This window comes from Anabrus simplex, chromosome X (genome assembly GCF_040414725.1).
Source record: "Anabrus simplex isolate iqAnaSimp1 chromosome X, ASM4041472v1, whole genome shotgun sequence".
NCBI lineage: Eukaryota > Metazoa > Arthropoda > Insecta > Orthoptera > Tettigoniidae > Anabrus > Anabrus simplex.
Window position 1 is genome coordinate 173,602,821 of NC_090279.1, and position 18,237 is coordinate 173,621,057.

An 18,237-nucleotide genomic window follows, 5' to 3' on the forward strand; every position below is an offset into this window, starting at 1 on the left:
ATAACTCAAAGAAAGGAAGATCCTAAAGACAATACTGGGACCCATAAGAGAAGAGAGAGGCATCTACAGAATTCGGCTCAACGACGAGCTATACGAACGCCAGAAAGACATCGTTACTCTATAAGAAAAAGGCGCTTGGTCTCCTATCGGCACCTAACCCCCATGAACCCCTGCAGACTTACAGGATCTTCGCTGTGGCAGGTAGAGGGATCTCTTCGCTGAAGTCGGATCTGGAACAACTGGGGAATGAATCCATACATGACAGCCCACAGCTTCGGCAAGTCATCCAGCGGGGAATTATTCCAACGTTATTTGCGAGTAGGAAGGTCACAGGAACCAGCAGAGCTACGTGGACGGATGAAAGAAAGATAACTCACAGCCAGAAAATGAAGAATACTGCAACAGGAGAAAAAATAATGTTTAAGTGACGACATGATAAGAGTGCCTTGGTCCTCAGTAGGCTCAAACGACATAGAAGAAGAGAAAGGTGTATACGTGGTGTAACAATAGTTAAGACTGAACTTTCAGGACACATACTTCATACGTATGAGAAGACAATATGTTGTATGGGGTTTAGAAGTCATTTTCTACAACCACACATAGTACAGTACATTAATAATGGAAAATAAACTGGAATGGAACGTACCAGGTACCAACAACAACAAGAATATGTCAAGGAAAACAAAAATCAAACACTACAACACAGTAATCAAACCAGAGAATCTGTACGCCACAGAAAGCACGTTCTGTATGAAAACCGGTGAAATAGAAGAGGTAGAGAAAAAGGAAAGGATAATATTGAAGAAAATCCTGGGACCATTGAGAACGGAAGAGCATATACATTATAGGAATAAAAATTTATACAAGAACGAAGAAAATGAAAGGATATCAAAGAGAGAATAACTTATAGAAATCGATAACAAAATTTCAAGAGTTTCCAGGTGAAGGAAAAGAGAAAAGGTAATAACATCTGGACACAAGAAAAGAAAAAACAATGAAGTATAAAGATGAAGAAACTATTGGAAGTTAAAAAAGGAAGGGTCAGGATGAATGCAAAGGGTTCCTTTTCGTTCTGCTCTTAAGATTTTTCCTTGATTAATGCTCTGTGTAGAGTTGTAGAAAAAAGTACTAATATGGTAGCAAAGTGTTCCCGAACCAACGTCTTTAGAACGTACAGTACTTTATACGTGTGAGTAATATTTGCTGAAAATTTGGACAGAACTTACTGTTACACCCTATATATCATTTGCAATTATAATCTTAAAATCATGGCAGTGCAAATTACTCTAAAGAGTTTGTATTGCAAGCCGTCCACTTCATGACCGTATCGATGAGTACAATCAACAAATTAATTTTAAAAACCACCTAATCGATACTTTATTTTTTTGCCTTGGGCAAAATTAAAAATGCATTAGCACACACAGAACATGTTTCGACCACTTAGTGGTCATCTTCAGCTGTATATAGATAGCTTAGATGAAAACATTTGGACAGTATGCACATTAAACCTTAAAACTATATCCCATGGGATCCTAAAAACTATTGCTCTAGGTGCTCTAAAGGAAAGGAGGGGCGGGGGAGAGGTTGGGGGGTAAGGTAATACGTGTGAATGATACTTGAAATACAATTCGCGTCTACAATTGTGTTTAAAACACTTATTAACTAATATACATATTTAAAATATTTAAAAGCGTCTATGGTGATACACTTTTCGTAATAACACTCGGTGGCATGAATAAAAGTCAATATTTGTAACAGTCTTCATGCTGTAATAATAATAATGCTATTTGCTTTACGTCCCACTAACTACTTTTACGGTCTTCGGAGACGCCGAGGTGCCGGAATTTAGTCCCGCAGGAGTTCTTTTACGTGCCAGTAAATCTACCGACACGAGGCTGTCGTATTTGAGCACCTTCAAATACCACCGGACTGAGCCAGGATCGAACCTGCCAAGTTGGGGCTAGAAGGCCAGCGCCTTAACCGTCTGAGCCACTCAGCCCGGCTCTTCATGCTTTTGTGAGAAGGATACTTAAAGAAACTTATTTACCAATAAACATATTTGAAAAATGTCTTAAAGCGTCTATGGCGAGGCACATTTAAAAACACTTGGGCTTGAATAAAAAGTCTATGTACAGTATACACAAGTCTTCGGGTATTTGTTGTTTGTATTTTGTACTGAGTATCTCCCTTACATGTTGCTCTTTAGGTTATGGTAAAAGGCGGTGTTGACTGTTTGACTTGCGAATATTGCTCTTTGCATTGTGGTAAAAGGATGTGTTGACTGTTTGACTTAAAAAAAGTCGTGTGGTAGCTTCTCTGTTATATAAAATGACGATCTTCTGATTAGGGCAGCTTGCCTCACGACCTGCAACCAGCAGGAGATAGTAATGTATTAAAATATGACATAAAATAGGAAAGCTCCGAATTTAAATAGATCGCGGGAAGAGGAATGTATTGGAAATTGTGTTGTCTTGACTCACCTTATCTGGAAAGATGTTTATTCAGCGCTGCCTTGGGCATCTGTCTTTGTGCACTACCTAATGTAGTAGCGATGTGACACGTTCTGATTGTTCGTGCAATCCTCCAGAGAAAGGGGAAGTAGAGTTGTGAGGTCATCTAATACGTCTCGTGAGGGGGGAGGGAGTATTAGCTGTGCTTCCGTGATTTCACTTGTTCGTCTTGCTTTTTTCTGTTTACCCACTCCATGTATTTACTGATATGCTCGTATAAGAGGTTTCCTTGCTCCTTCATTTTGTTTAGATTCCGTTCCCTGTTCTCTAATTTATCAAGAATAATGTGGATGTTTTCTAGGCTGTTCCTTAGACTTCCTTTATTGATCCTACTGATGATTTGAAGGTCCTGTTTGTTGTTAGTGAACTTGTGGCTTGCCTCTTTCATATGAGCTCCCATAGCAGAGAATCTTCTGTACTTCTCTGCATTGACGTGTTCCTGATATCTAATTATAAAGCTCCTTTCTGACTGTCCCACGTACATGTCAGCCTATAAATGCCAGATTCCTGGAATTCGTAATCCTCAAGTTTATTGACTCTGTTGTGATTAAAGAATCTATTTTTAGTATTGTTGTTGGTTTAAAAAGCTACTTTGGTGTTGTGTTTCTTGAACAAATTCGTGATTTCATACATTCTCGGGTTTTTGACATACCTCTTTGCCTTTTCCAATTGCTGCTTTAGTTTAATATGTTGTTGATTCACCTTTACCTTCAATAACCCGAGGATTTATAAAATCATGAATTTGTTCAAGAAACACAACACCAAAGTAGCTTTCTCAACCAACAACAATACGAAACATAGATTCTTTAATCACAACAGAGTCAATAAACTTAAGGATGACGAATTCCAGGAATTTGACATTTATAGGCTGACATGTTCTCAGTGCAAAAAAAAAAAAAAAAAAAAAAAAAAAAAAAACATACGTGGAACAATCACAAAGGAGCTTAATTATTAGATATCAGGAACACGTCAATGCAGAGAAGTACAGAAGATTCTCTGCTGTGGAAGCTCATATGAAAGAGGCAAGCCACAAATTCACTAACATCAGACAGGACCTTCAAATCATTAGTAGGATCAATAAAGGAAGTCTAAGGAACAGCCTAGAAAACATCCACATTATTCCTGATAAATTAGAGATCAGGAAACGGAATCTAATCGAAATGAACGAGCAAAAAGCCTTTTATACGAGCATATCAGTAAATACATGGAGTGGGTAAACAGAAAAAAACAAGACGAACAAGTGAAATCACGGAAGCACAGCTAATACTCCCTCCCCCCTCACGAGCCGTATTAGATGACGACACAACTCTACTTCCCCTTTCTCTGGCGGATTGCACAATCAGAACGTGTCACAACACTACTACATTAGGTCGTGCACAAAGACAGATGCCCAAGGCAGCGTGGAATAAACATCTTTCCAGATAAGGTGAGTCAAGACAACACAATTTCCAATACATTCCTATTCCCGCGATCTATTTAAATTCGGAGCTTTTCTATTTTATGTCGTATTTTAATACATTACGATCTCCTGCTGGTTGCAGATCGTGAGGCAAGCTGTTCTAATCAGAAGACCGCCATTTTATATAACAGAGAAGCTACCATAGGACTTTTGCAAGTCAAACAGTCAACACCGCCATTTACCATAACCTAAAGAGCAACATTTAAGGAAGATACTCAATACTAAATACAAACAACAAATACCCGAAGACTTGTGTATACTGCATATAGACTTTTTATTCAAGCCCAATTGTTTTTAAAATGTGCCTCACCATATACGCTTTAAGATATTTTTCAAATATGTTTATTGGTAAATAAGTTTTTTTAACATCATGTAGACGCGAATTTTATTTAAGTATCCTTCTCACAAAAGCATGAAGACTGTTACAAATATTGACTTTTTTATTCATGCCACCTAGTGTTATTACGAAAAGTGTTTCACCATAGAAGCTTTTAAATATTTTAAATATGTATATTAGTTAAATTTTTTTAAACACAATTGTAGACGCGAATTGTAATTCAAGTATCATTCACACGTATTACCTTACCCCCCAAGCCCCTTCCCCTCCTTTCCTTTAGAGCACCTAGAGCAATAGTTTTTAGGATCCCATGGGACATAGTTTTAAGGTTTAATGTGCTTACTGTCCAAATGTTTTCATCTAAGCTATCTATATAGGCCTACAGCTGAAGATGACCACTAAGTGGTCGAAACATGTTCTGTGTGTGTTGTATTTTTAATTTCGCCCAAGGAAAAACAATAAAGTATCGATTAGGTGTTTTTTAAAATTAATTTATTGAAGTGCTTGTTTCGCAAGAATGAACACCCACAAATTCACAAAGAAAACTTTGTATTGAGGAGAGTAGTCTACCTCGAAAAGTAGGCCTACTTCACACTTTAACAAAACTGTCTCTTACTTGAAAATTAACAATAGGCAGTAACCTCCCTAATTTGTAAAAGACAAATATGTACAGTCACTTCAAAATGACAGAATGAGCACATGGTGTCGTAAGTTCCTCGCACTTAATACCCCCCCCCCCTTTTTTTTACTACTGTTTTAACGTTTCACGAACACTTCGAAGGTTTGTGGTGGCGCAAAGAAGGGAAAAGAGTAGGATTTTGAAGGAAGCGGTCTTAATTAAGGTAGAATCCTAGTATTAGCTGATGTTAAAATGGGAAACCACGGAAAACCATCTCCAGGGCTGTCGACGGTGGAATTACATCCCACCATCTTCCGAATGCAAGTTGACAGCTAGGCGACCCTAACCTCATGGCCAACTCGCTCAATACTTAACATTTTATCAGACTTAATAAAAATCTACCTCCCATGCAAAAACAAACCCGATAATACCCCGAAAAAAAACCAGATTAAATTGTATCACACGAAACTGTAGCCCACTCCGCAGGAACTCATACAATCCCGAGTGTTCATTCTTCTTTTCGAGCGATTGTACATTCACTTATGTATCCTAGACAACTGATCGCACATCCACTAACTGAAACCTGTATTACTGTGGTGTAGCTTCATCTAAATACAACTGGATTTATTTTACCTGTGGCTAATATACGGGACCGAACATAAAGTATCATTCCACTAGCATGAGTATAGGGAAAGTACACAAAGGACAGACAAATGCTGAAATTGTCGTGGCCCAGAATAGAAACGTTCAACTGTGGCTTCGCAATCACACCTTCAAGTGTGTCTCTACGTGCTCGACTACAAAAGTGGATGAAGTATGTTAACTAACACGTACTCTTAGAATAATAATGATGATAAAGATGATGATCTCGTTGTCTTGACGCTTTGTCGCAGCCAATGAGGTGGCACTCCACTGCCCGAAAGCTCCTTGAACATGAAGAAAAATTGGGACAAAAATAAGAGGTAGGGATTTGAAAGAGGAAGTTGTTGCGCGCATGGGTGGAGCACTGAGGTTCAATGTGGAAGAGCTTAGAGGGATGTTCAAGGAATTGCCACCTCGCATCATCCCACCACACCTCCCGTGTGATGCCAAGATGAAATGACAGCTCACCTTACCTCGCATCATCCCACCACACCTCCCGTGTGATGCCAATATGAACTGACAGCTCACCTTACCTCGCATCATCCCACCACACCTCCCGTGTGATGCCAAGATGAAATGACAGCTCACCTTACCTCGCATCATCCCACCACACCTCCCGTGTGATGCCAATATGAACTGACAGCTCACCTTACCTCGCATCATCCCACCTCACCAGCTCGCGTAATGCCAACATGAACTGACAGCTCACCTTACCTCGCATCATCCCGCCTCACCTGCCCGTGTGATGTCAAGATGAGCTGACAGCCCACTGAGCGTATGGGTTAGCCATTCTGCACCTGCGACTCCGAGAAACCCCTGATTGCCGATGTGCGGCTGGCGCCAGGAGTCGTCACCACTTGCCTACTGATATTCGGCAATCTCGGAGAGACGAGCGAGCGCCATTTGACAGACTGGGAGGAAAGGAGGAGATCACAGTGGACGAATTGTGGAGGTATTTAAGGACACCCGAGAATGGCTACCGCACACTACCATCCTCTCTTGCATCTGGAACATGCAATCCGCTTCACATTAGCACACGACAACTTAACTCACTTCGCGCACAAACAATTCATTATTGCACACTGAGGAATCTTCTCTACTGATGCTTAACATATAGCTTACTTGCGGACCAAACAGTAAACGTGGAGCCACCTAACAATACATCATGATAGATTTCGGATTTTCCTATTTATATTCTGGCATGATATGCAAGAAGAATGTACAAAACACATATTTATATATTATCTTCATGCCATCTTCAAAATTACCGTTGAAAATTACCTTATTAACTACTTAAATGGCATCTAAAGTGCAATCCATTGTTGCTTCAGTCGTCAATTCATGAACGCATTTCCTAACAATAAATTAATTTTACCTTACGAGTATTTTATATTATTTCATTTCATTATTTTATGTGTATTTATATTTAAAGGAACTGGCACGTTTTGGTCAAGTTAATGATTTGTATCTGATAAAATTTCTCCCAATGCAATAAAGTATTGCCAGTTTCCTGGGATACGAAATAACATTGTTGATAATTTAAGGAAAATATTTTACGTTACAACTATGATAAGCGTTGCATATAGAAGAGATGAAATGGCGTATGGCTTTTAGTACCGGGATGAGTCCGAGGTTCTGCTCGCCAGGTCCAGGTCTTTTGATTTGACACCCGTAGGTGACCTGCGCATCGTGATGAGGATGAAATGATGATGAAGACGACACATACACCCAGTCCCCGTGTCAGGGGAATTAACCAATGATGGTTACAATTCCCGATCCTGCTGGGAATCGAACCCGGGACCCCTGTGACCAAAGGCCAGCACGCTAACCATCTAGCCATGAAGCCGGACATGGAAGAGATGAACAGCTCGATTCAATCCCGCAACATCTCTGACTACTTGTCTGCGAGTCTCGAGCCTAGCGCAAACAAGGATGAGAAAGTTGGTGTTCCACGCGCGTGATCGTCTGAAGATAAACTAACACACCAACCACCATAACTCAAGAATTTGCTGACGAATTAAAATTATACTTTGAATTTGTTACGAGTCCTTGTGTGCCCTTAACTAGTCATCCCTTATATAGTCTTCTCCTTTTTCTTTCCACAGACGTTGGCCATCACACTGGAGAAACCACCCCTTTCTTGAACTCGCCTGAGCTAATATAAGGAGTTAATACGACGTGGAGGTGGTGATGATTATTGTTTTAAGAGGAAGTACAACTAGGCAACCATCCTCTATATAACACTAATCAGAGGGAAAAATGGAAGGGGTCCGACACTTCGAAAAATGAAGATGTCGGCCAAAGGAAGACAAGGGCCCCGAAGGGCGTGAAAATGAAAGACTCCCTAGCCCCCGCAAACGTAATAGCGTCGGGGTCGGAAAAGAACAAGAGTTGACCAAGGGAGGTCGGATAGGATAGATGAAATTGAGGAGCCTGGCACAAGTAAGTGGAAGCAATGCCATGGCTCAGCTATGGACCCCGTGGTCGCTAACCCACGCTCCAAAGTTCAGAGCCCATGGGGCCCCTTTTAGTCGCCTCTTAAGACAGGCAGGGGATACCGTGGGTGTTATTCTACCGCCCCCACCCACAGGGGGAAGTTAAGACCAGGATTGGGGCAAAAGTCATGGCAACTATTTTTTTTCTTGTAGATATGTGAACGGACCACAAATGTATATGTGTGGTGTGGAAGGTCTGCAGGCATAGTGCATATGCAGAACAACAGATGGCTCTGTGATAGCAGGTAGTAGCGCAGCGAGAGCTGTGAAGTCAGTCAGTTGGTGAGTGTCGTGCGAGATGGACGTAACCCGTGTTCAGCAGCGCGCTTACATCAAAATAGCCGTTCTCCGAGGGAGAAATGCGATGGAATGTCACGGTTAATTAGTGGAAGCCCTTGGGAATAATGCCCTACCATACTTTACAGTGGCTCGGTGGGTAGGAAGGTTTCAGCAAGGACGTGTGTCAACCAGTGATGAGCAACGTCCGGGACGACCTGTCAGTGTGCTGACCGACTTGGCACGTGCCGTCATCGAGCAGCTCCTGGATGAAGACAGACGATGGACGCTACTGGAGTTAGAGAGGCCAAGTGGCATCGAGAAACGCACCGTCCGCAGGATATTGCGTAATCAGCTGCAACTGCGCAAAATCGCATCCCGGTGCGAACCGCATGCACTGACGGAAGTTCAAAGGTGGGTGCGCTATGCAATATGCTCCGACCACCTTGCAAGCTGGCAACAGGACGGCGATCAATTCTTGTCACGAATAATCGCCATCGATGAATTTTGGGCCAGGGCATACGAACCAGAACTGAAACGTCAGTCAGCGGAGTGGTGACATGCTGGATCACCAAGGAGGCAGAAGGTCCGTCAGACACCTTCCCCAGTCAAATTGATGTTTATCATCGCGTATGACGTCAGGGGTGTCATTGTTTGCCACGTTGTTCCACATGGCAGAACAGTGACCACACAGTACTACAGGGACATCCTGGTGCGGCAGGTACGACGTGGCGTTCGGGAGAAACGTCCGGATCTTGTGGACAGTGTAAGAATCCTGTATGACAATGCAAAACTTCATAAAGCAGAGTGTGTAGGGCAGCTACTGCGACGTTGGGGACGGGAAGAATTGGAGCACTCACCGTACTCTCCCAACAGTTCCCCCAGTGACTTTGATCTCGTTCGAAAGATTAAGGAATCACTACGTGGTAGGCGGTTTACAACACGGGAGGACATTGCTAATGCTGTGCGCAAACAGGTGATCCGATTCACACATGTTGCGGCAAATGCTGAGGCAGATGGTATTCAGCTCCTCCAACATCGTTGGCGGCGTGTGGTGTCAGTAGCAGGGGACTACTTTGAGGGTCTTTAGGATCACGTTTGTCATGTCAACTTTATGTTTACTGTGTTGTCATTCTTTTGCACCGTGAAGGCCATATTGCCCTGTATACTACCGTAATAAATTAGTGTGTTACGATATCTCAGTGCTACTCATTGTCCACACAGTCATGTAGTTAACACCTTGTGATTTTGTCTGTATATGTCACATTTTCCAGCCGGACTGGTACCTTCAGGGGAAAAAATAGTTGCCATGACTTTTGCCACAACCCTGGTATAAGGAAAGATCTGCAGTGGGGTAATCACATAATTGGGATTGTAAATAAATGATACAGATCTCTGCACATGGTTATGAGGGTGTTTAGGGGTTGTAGTAAGGATGTAAATTTGGTAAGAACCCAACTAGAGTATGGTTCCAGTGTATGGGACTCTCACCAGGATAACTTGATTTAAGAACTGGAAAACAACCAAAGAAAAGCAGCTCTATTTTTTTCTGGGCGATTTCCGACAAAAGAGTAGCGTTACAAAAAATGTTGTAAAGTTTGGGCTGGGAAGAACTGGGAGAAAGAAGACGAGCTGCTCGACTAAGTGGTATGTTCCGAGTTGTCAATGGAGAAAAGGGCCTGGAATGACATTAGTAGACGAATAAGTTTCAGTGGCGTCTTTAAAAGTAGGAATGATCACAATATGAAGATAAAGTTGGAATTCAAGAGGACAAATTGGGGCAAATATTCATTTATAGGAAGGGGAGTTAGGGACTGGAATAACTTACCAAGAGAGATGTTCAATACATTTCCAATCTTATTGAAATCATTTAAGTAAAAGCTAGGAAACCAAGAGATAGGGAATCTGCCACTTGGGCGACTGGCCAAAATGCACATCAGTATTGATTGATTGAAGAGTTCTTGGGCGTTGTTGATGCAAGACAATGTCTTTGATGTTTTGGACCATGGCATGGCATGACCAACTCCTCGCTTGCTATCTACAGTGATTTTCTCTTATTGGTTGGCTGGCATACGCTCCCAGCTTATCTGCCTCCCGTTGACTCATCACTTCACGTTACACAACTCAGCGACAGCACGGGAATGTCCGCACTTCAGGTCCGTGCTTAGAACGTGTATTAAGTGTTTATCAGTCACTCTAGCTGTTCTCGAGTTGTGTATATAGGCACCGTGCGCGTCGCTCTAGCGGCCGGGCGGAGAACAACACGTGAGGCAGACTCCAGACTCGCAGTAGCTGTTCTGTTATGACTGAGCGTGTAGTCACTCAGATGATAATGGCATAGAAAAGGAGATCAATTAAACGCAATTGTTGTGTTGTCAGATGTTCCAATACTTACGCAAATACGGGAAGTGAGGTAAAAAAATTATTTTCCAAAACGAGCGATAGATGTGGACAGAAGGAGGCGATGGATAATACAAGGAGTTAACCGAACGAAGTAAGTAGGCCTACACATACGTACTGCATATGTTTGCCATAAGTTGTTGATCCGATTTAATTTAATTTTTAGCACTGATGGATCACTTTGGCAACCTACGACTTACTCAAGAATATGTAGTGCGCATTTCATCGGAAACAAAAGATCTGGACACCCACTAAGTCCAGCCTATGTTCCGACAATATTTCCGGATGAATACAAGAAGAGGAATGTGTCGCCGAGATCCAGCTTACAGCGCTGTCACAAACAACTCAAGCGATTAAAAAAGGAAGAATCAGACGGAAAATTTTCAAGCACAGTTTGCCCAAGTAACATAACCAAGGATGCATCCGTGGGAACAGTTGCATCTGAATTTCATTGTTCAGACTTCATGTTTTCTTGTTCAATAAATGAAACCGACGTAAATGCACAAGCATGTATTCCACTTAATTTCGGTCTGGGAGGGGACATTACGAAACATGATAAAATGTGTGGAACGGAAGACGATCATGCAGACGTCAAGGGTCCAGGTTTCCAAGGTTACAGTTCCATAAGGAACAATACACAAATGCGTGATTTAAAGGTGTGAACTTCAACGTCTTTGCCTTGCGTTATTATCAAACTGTAACGTTTCGAAATTATGTAAAGAAACCAGATTATTCATTTTCGTAATGAAAATGAAAATCGGACTGTCCTATTCTGCTTTGAGAGTGTTCACAGGACAACAATTTCACGTTTTTTTACAACCGTGGTTATGGAACTGGCACTGCGTAAGAAACATTTCATATTCTGGCCTAGTTAGGAAAGTGTTCAAGAAACAATGTCTCCAGCATTTAAAAGAAATTACGGTAATTGTCGAGTCATTATTGACTGCACGGAATTTAGGGTTGAACAGCCTCCCCAAGTAGATCAAGAGATTGTATTTCTATTCCCAATAAAAGGTTTGCTACACTGCAAAAGTTTTAATTGTAATCACGCCTAATGGTATGATCGCTTTAAATCTAAATGTTACGGTGGAAGAGCTAGCGACTCATTCATAACAACCGTCAGTGGTTTACTTTCCTTCAACCTGGCGATGAGGTCATGGCTGATAAAAGGATTTAGGCATCAGAACTAACTTATCTGGCCGCGGTATCATAATCGTGACACCACCGTTCTTACATGACGGGAGATTAACAGCTGAGGAAGTTGAGAGTACTTACAATATTGCGAGTGTTAGAATTCACGTAGAAAGGTGTATTCAAAGAATCATAATATACAATATATTACAGAAATTGCCAACAGAACTTTTTCCACACGCGGATGACATCGTCTATGTGTTGCGTGTTAAAGAATTTGCAACCTCATCGAATAACACGAACAACAAATGAACTTCCATAGCATTCTATTGCTTCACTTTCCATTTCACTTCCGTAAGAATGTTCAAAACAGCTCCCCCAATTGGAGATTCATTTACAAATGCGAGAGCTAAAGTATCAAAGTTATGTCGTTTAGTTTTGGTGCGATTTGCTTTCGTGCTAGCAGATATTCTTATCTTTTTTCTTGAAACCATCGAGGGCTTCCTGATTGAGATAGAGTGTCCAGGGAGATTTTAATTATATGATCTATATCAACCTGCACTTTGCTGGTAAAAAACATTTCGTCACTCACAGTGCGAAAGGTGTATTTGTCTGGGAAGCGCACGTCGTTAGAGACTTGTAAATGTAATAGCTGTGTCACAATTTCCTCACATTCTTCTCTCTCCACATCATTCACTACCCTGTCTATCAATAAGGTGACTATGGCCCTGCACGATTGTTCGATTTCAGTACTTGCTTCTGCTCAATGCTTTGTACGAAGACTCCAAGGGATGTGTTTTAAAATATCCTCAGTTAATTCGAAGGGGGGGAAGAGATGTCCTCAAAGTCTTTTTAACAAACAGTTCTTCTACGCGTTTGCCTTTTCTGTATTTTTCTGTTGACATTGTTTTCGGGTTCGGTTTTCCCCACTGTTGCGGACAGTCTGTTTTGGAGACAACACTTTCATTATTTATATAATACACTACCGCAGCTACGCGTTTGCAAGTTCTTCTGGCGCCGGCAGGACAGGAACATTCGCTGGTAGAGACATTACGATTCTGGTCAACCTGAACACAAAATAAAAATGCGTACAACTTAGCAAACATACATCAGTTAATCCTTACTAAATAAAATATACACATTTTTACCTAACTACACCTTGCCTACCTCAAGTTTCACGATATAAGGCAGCGAATTGGCAGACGTTTGTCGGGTGACTTTTCCTGTGATGTATCCGAAACCATACGAAATTAACTCTTCATCGCCGTTCTCGTGGCCACTGACAACAAGGTTTCTTCCTTTATTGCATGATGATTCACTTAGATCCCCGAATTGAATCGCTTTAAACCCGCAACTTGTTCGAATGTTACACACGTTGTACTGAGACTCTCGCACTGCGCCTCACCTCTTGTTTCAGAACGGGCCACTATGTAGCGCTAGTAGTAGCATTCCGATCTATCTGCACGGTGCCTATAGCTCGTGAGTTCATAGGCGTGATCATGCCGCTTTGAGACGATTATGTCCGTTCGCCATTGCGGGCACTACGCTCGTATGCCTCGGTACTCCGCTACGAAACGAAGTCTAGTACTCCCTATAAATGTACTAATGGGGTTGGGTTGGTAGGTCCCTGGCCCTTGTAACACATCTCTCCTCTAATAGTAATTCCACATATTATTTGCATAATTTCTACTCCCTTACTCCTTTCTAGTCTTATCATTTTTACATAAACATTGGAGATTTAAATTATATTTTCATACATGTCACCAATCACACTTTAGACACTTCTTTAGTAATTGAAAAGCTCAAAGATAAATGAGAAAATGTATCTGAGGGAGCTGCATATCCCCAACTTCTCTCAATTTTAAAAGATAAACGCACATATTTCGGAAATAAATTAATAATGACAATGTGTGACTGCATTCCGATTTCTGATCTGTGAGACTGGGTTGGTTAATTCAGTCATATTATGAGTTTCTCTGTGTTTTGTTCAGCGGTGCCATCTGAGAGAGTGCTGAAGAAGTCTTCATGTCAGGCCACGGCCGACTGGATCCCTCGCTGCGCTCGGAGCTAGCTACAACGACGCATCAAGTCGGCCGAGCTAAGGCCTACCAGCTGCACATTAGAAACTAACCTAGAACGTTGCCTACGCTATCTAGTATCTAGTAGGCTTTGCCTAGAAATAGAGCCGAGACTTGGCGAGACAATCGCCCTCTACTATGGGTAGAGACAAACTGGTAGTTGCGCTTCACGCCACTAGGATCGCGGTTTAACCCCCTTGTAGTCTGACTACACATTACACATAATTCAAATATATTTTACATATGTGTTGCTCAGAATATCTTACTAGTGTTTCTCTAGTTTCACACGAACGATAAAAACGGAACACTCCTGGATGTATTTCTCGTCCATTTAACAATTTTTCTGTCAAGTGGTTTCCTTTACTGAGGTTCAGAAGCATTGCACTATTGCTTGTGCGATTCATACCAATCAATAATCTTCAAAAGTCGTCTTAGTAAATTTTGTAGAATAAATACAAAGTCAATACACACTTCACAGTTTGTGTGCCCTGAAAATTTGTCAATTAAAGTGCACATGCCTGTGTAGACCGCTGTAAAGTACTAGAAAATCAAGCTAGAGGGACTTTACAGTTCAGAACGTTTGATACTCAAGAAGAAAGGGGAAATTTATGAACTAGAGAAGAAAGTAAGAAACATATTGAGAAATATCTTAGGACCCGAAAAGAAAAATGATGGTACATGGAAGAAGAGTAGAAATGAAGATCTATACAGAGAGACACAGAAGATCACAGACACTATACGTAAGAGGAAACTGAAGTTTTGTGGACATCTCACAAGAATGAACAAGAGTCGACTAACAAAGACAATCTTTAACGGCATCATCAAATTAAAAGCAACTACTAAAAGACATGGAGGAAGTTGGCACCAATACAAAAGAAACCTTTTAAATATATATGTATCGAGCTAAAATGGATGAATTCGACAGGTTCGAGAAAAAAACAATATGAAAAGTCCAAGAACATGTGGTCAAAAGAAAGGAAGATGAATTACAGCGAATATGAAGAAGTTCTGGGAGAAGAAAAAACGACAAACTATTAAATCAATTGTTTACCGTAGTCCAAAATAGGCCAAAATCGAAAAGAAGAATAAATAAATGAATAAATGAATAAATAAATAAATAAATAAATAAATAAATAAATAAATAAATAAATAAATAAATAAATAAATAAATAAGTTTGTTTATTGAAGAAGCAATATGTGTGTTATTGGATAGGGCTAAGAGAATAACTGAAGACAATAGATGCGCCAAGGAAGTCAAAAGAAGAATAGCTCTTGCTAAACAGGCCGTTCAAAATAAAAGAAGTCTTTTAACAAATACACATATAAGTTTATAAACAACAAAGGCTTTTACCAAAATATGGCTTCCGATTGAGATAGCTAAAAATAAAATTCAGGAAACTCAATCGTCAAAAATTACCAGTGTTTCGCCCAGAGTGCGGCATGGGCTCATCAGTTGGATACCGCACCTTTTCCAAGACACTGGCCGGCTAGCACGCCGGTAGCGACACCACTGCAAGCCATACATGTGATAAGCACAATGCAGTGCAGACGTACACGTGATTATCACATGTATGGCTTGCAGTGGTGTCGCTACAGGCGTGCTAGCTGGCCAGTGTCTTGGAAAAGGTGCGGTATCCAACTGATGAGCCCATGCCGCACTCTGGGCGAAACACTGGTAATTTTTGACGATTGAGTTTTCTGAATTTTATTTTTAACGAAGGCTTTTGTAAAATCCTTTGTCAGGTCAGGAGTGTACTACTTCATGGTTGTTGAGAGCTGAAATATTGGAGAAAGGGAAAGAGATTCATTGGAAGCAACTGAAATGTGGATTTGGAGGAAAATGACGAGGACATGCTGGAGTGGTGGTGATTATTGTTTTAAGAGTAAGTACAACTACGCAACCATCCTCTATATAACACTAATCAGAGGGAAAAAATGGAAGCGATGCGACACTTCGAAAAATGAAGATATCGGCCAACCTAATAGCGCCGGGTCGGAAAAGAACAAGAGTTGACCAAGAGAGGTCGGATAGGATAGAAGAATGTGACGAGCCCGGCACAACTAAGTGGAAGCAATGCCAAGACTCCGCTAAGGGCCCTGTGGTCGCCAACCCATGCTCCAAAGTTCAGAGCCCCTGGGGCCCCTTTAATTGCCTCTTACGACAGGCAGGGAATACCGTGCGTGTTATTCTACCGCCCCCAACACAGGGACTCAAAATAAAAGGACGAATTGAGATGGTCTAAAGATAATCAATGAGCAACGAAGACTGATAAAGGATATGGAAAGAAGGAAGTTACAACTTGTAGGTCATATCATGAGACATAATGACTTCCTAGTAAACCTCTTTGAAGGAAAAATACTAGGAAAGAAAGGAAGAGCAAGACTACTTTCAGAATGTGAAAAACTTGATTAAATGTAAAGACTACAAGGAAGTGAAGAGAACAACAGTTTTGGCAGGAGGATGTTTGCAGTGACAAGGCGTATTATGATGATGATGATGATGATGATGATGATGAATAACATATCAAGATTCCTCCCCAGCCTCCAAACCCGTATAATAAGGTCGGTTTGAATATACGAAGTCATAAATACGTTACAGGATTGTGAGCAACTGCAAAGAGACTTCGAACGAGTGATGGTAGTGATTATTGTTTTAAGAAGAAGTACAACTAGGCATCCACCCTCTACTAACAATAATCAGAGAAAAAATGGGAGGAATTCGATACTTCGAAAAATGAAGGTATCGGGCAAAGAACGACCAGGGCCACGAAGGGCGTGTCGCTAGGCCTCGAATGCTCTAATACCGTCGGGGTCGGAAAAGAACAAGAGTTGACCAAGGGAGATTGGATAAGATAGATGAAAGTGAGGAGCCTGGCACAAGCAAGTGGAGCAATGCCAGGACTCAGCTAAGGGCCCCGTGGACGTCAACCCACGCTCCCATGTTAATAGGCGCCTCGTACGACAGGCAGGTGATACCGCAGACGTTATTCTATCACCCCCACCCACAGGGGGAGAGGAGGGTTGGCCACGGCTTGGCCTTGACTCTACGCCCCTGTAATCGGTAGACGAGAAGGGCTGGTCAGTACCGTCAGCTGTCCTGAGAATGGTTTTCCATTCTCTTGCACTAAGGCGAATGCCGGGACTGTTCCTAGTATACGCCACGGCCGCCAACCCTCTCACCGTCTCCGATACAAATCTCCTGGCCTGAGAGACGGCGTCACCGTCTAGGAGGCCCGCCTTCCCCCTTCAGGAGAGGAATGAAAATATTTCAGTAGTAGTTACGAAAAGGTAAACGAAAAGGGTGGAGGAGATTTACCTATATTTTATTTAATGAAACGCTATTGACGGAAATCATATAAAAATTATAACTAATATTCAAAAGTTCTCTGTACACGAGAAAGTTTTAAAATATGCGATTAGGCTATTGGAATTCAGGAGCTATGCAAAATAATGCAACATGCATTTATATTCAGTTTTTAAACCAAGGGCGTACTAGGCTACGCATATTAATGTATAAGGGACAATCAAATGAAAACTGGTCACCTGTCTAAATTTACAATAGAACATATTGTACATCAGAAGAAATCCCCAGAACTTTTAAAAGACATTTATCCCTCTGGTGATCAAACGGTCATTCCTATCTGTCGATGGAACCACATCTGTACCCACGTACGTCGTCGTCGTATGCAGTGGTGGTTGTGGTGGTGGTGCTGGTGGTTATTGTTTTCAGAGTAAGTACATCCAGGCAATCATCCTCTACCAAACCAAACCAAACCCCATGGCACTACAGCCCTTGAAGGGCCTTGGCCTACCAAGCGACCGCTCCTCAGCCCGAAGGCCTGCAGATTATTAGGTGTCGTGTGGTAAGCATGACGAATCCTCTCGGCCGTTAATCTTGGCTTTCTAGACCGGAATCATCCTCTACATAACACTAATCAGAGAGGAAAAAATGGAAGGGATCCGACACTTCGAAAAATGAAGGTCTCGGCCAAAGAGAGACAAGGGCTACGAAGGGCATGGTACTTAAAGTCTCCGTAGGCCTCGAATGCTCAAATATCGTTCGGGTAGGAAAAGAACAAGAGTTGACTAAGAGAGGTCTGATAGCATAGATGAAAGTGAGGAGCTTGGTACAAGTAAGTGGAAGCAATGCTAAGACTCAACTGAAGAGCCTCATGGTCGCCAACCCACGCTCCCAAGTTAAGAGCCCCTGAGGCCCCGTTTAGTCGCCTTTTACGACAGGCAGGAGATAACGTGGTGCTATTATATCACCCCCACCCAAAGGGGGTCCGT